Source organism: Micromys minutus (genome assembly GCF_963924665.1).
Source record: "Micromys minutus genome assembly, chromosome: X".
In the NCBI taxonomy this organism is placed as follows: Eukaryota; Metazoa; Chordata; class Mammalia; order Rodentia; family Muridae; genus Micromys; species Micromys minutus.
Window position 1 is genome coordinate 50079189 of NC_137970.1, and position 2451 is coordinate 50081639.

A 2451-nucleotide genomic window follows, 5' to 3' on the forward strand; every position below is an offset into this window, starting at 1 on the left:
ACTGAGGTTTGTTTTATGTCCACCACATGTGCTATTCAGATGAATGTTCCATGTATATGAGAAGATGGAAAAAATTGGTCTGGGCTGGAGTGTTCTGTAGGATCAGTTAGCTGATACAGAGTTCAGATCACAAAATCACTACTTCTGGTCATTGATAGAAAGCATACTATCTGATTTTAGGATAACTCTCCAATTTTTATGGTTGGTATTTACATGGAACCCTTTCCTTATCCTTTCTTTTACTTTTAACCCATTTAGGTAGCATCCCTTACAGATGGCATACAGTAGGACCTTGATATTTCAAACCAATTGGCAATCTCTACCTTTTATGTTGTTGAATAGTTACTGACAGTTATCTAATATCAACAGTTGTTGAGTAAACATTTATACTCTTGATTTTTTTTCTATATGCTTTCTTCTTTTAACAAAGGACTTATATTCCTCTTATATAGATTTCTTTAGTAATTCATAACCATTGTCTAGTATATCACTTTATCCTTTTAACAGTGTTTTGAGTATATGCTTAGAGTTATTTTCTTGGTTTTATTTTTGGACTTCCAATATGCAGTATAACTTAAGAGACTGTACTTCAAATTTACATGATGTAGTTCAGATGAAATAAGCACATTCCTCTATTGCTCCTTTACACATTCCCATTTTATATTATTGTTATTGTCAAAAATCAATACAATACAATCACTACTTTTAAAAAACCAAAGAGGAAGGTGTAGATAGGCTTGTGATATTAACTTGTTACATAAGATGTAAGGTTCTCCTCACCTGTTCCTATGGATCTGAGAGACCGTTAAGAAACCATTACTCTAAGTCCGCTTTATTTTCACTCTGACAAAAGAATGATATAGATCGATTTATGTAGTTCCTTGGGAGTTAATGAAAGGAAAAGAAGTGTTATCTTTTTACATTAAACATATAAATGTTCTAGAAAGTATAAATGTTATGCTTGTTATAATGTCTTAAGAACCCACTAGACTGCCTTTACTACTTCTGTTTTTCTCCTGTAGATTTGAATTACTTCTTGGGTTGGAGCTGCAAGTGTTTATTTGTATTTCTTGCAGGTTTACTGACAACATATTTTAATGCAAGGTATCTGGAACCCCTTGATTCTATCTTCAATTTAAAAGGATCGCTTGAAGTAAAATTACAAGAAACATTTTGTCTTTTTATTCTTTAAAAATTCCATACATGTATGCAATGTCTTTACTTTTCTCCTCCAATTCCCACCAGAACCTTCTAACCAACACATCCCCCTCCCAACTTTATGTCTTTTTTCTTAATAACCCACTGAGTCCAATTAACACTCCCCATATACACATGGATATAGAGTCATTCACAGAAGCCTCACTCCCCAGTAAAAATGACTCTTCCTCCCTCAGTAGCCATTACATTAATTGCTGATAGTTCCCTGATTGTAGTAGGGCTTGGGATCCCCTTCAGTATCCATGTGGGAATTTGGACTGGCTTGATCTTGTGAAGGTAACCACAGTTGCTATGAGTTTAAGAGCAATGGCCACGTCATATCAAGAATTGCATGATACCCATCATCTTCCATCTTACTTTCTTTCCAAGCCCCCTTTCCACAATGGTTTTTCACTCAGTCACTTATTCTCAGCATTTTGACTAGTTATGAGTCTTTTTATCAATCACTGATCACTGTAAAAACTTCTTCTGACCAAGCTAAAAACACAAATGTCTAGAAGGTAGTTTGACAAAATATTCATTTAGCAAAGCAATAATAGTAGGTTTCTCTAGGGCCTATGACCTCAAGTAGGGATTTTGTCCAAGTTTACAGTACCTGACATGAATTACTTCTTGTGGAATGGGCCTTAAATCTAATTAGAAGGTAATAGAAATCATGCAATTATTGTACCAATGAGCACATCTGGCTGGGATATAATATTTTTGAATGACACATTATTTTAGCAATCTGAATGTCACTACTCTGTCTTCTGGGCTTTTTTGCAGCTGATCAACTATTATTAGAAATCTGAAATTTCTAATTCCATGGCAGTACTTCTCTTGCTTTCTTTCTTTTTATTTTCAGTTTTATTGGATATTCTCTGTATTTACATTTCAAATGTTTTACCCTCCCCCACTCCCCTCTGTCCTCCCCCTCAACTTGTTTCCATGAAGGTGCTCTCTCTCCCAATCACCCTCTCAACCTCAGTGCCTTGGCTGATGATGATGTTGTTCTTCCCATGAGGGTGCAAATCTTTCAGCTCCTTCAGTACTTTCTTTAGCTCTTTCATTGGGGTCCCCGTGTTCAGTCTGATGTTTAGCTGCAAGCATCTTCATCTGTATCTGTATGACTCTGGCAAAGTCTCTGAGGAGACATCCATGTCTGGTTCCTGCCAGTAAACACTTCTTGGCATCAGCAATAGTGCTTGGGTTTGGTGGCTGCATATGTGGTGGTTCTCCAGGTGAGGCAGTTTC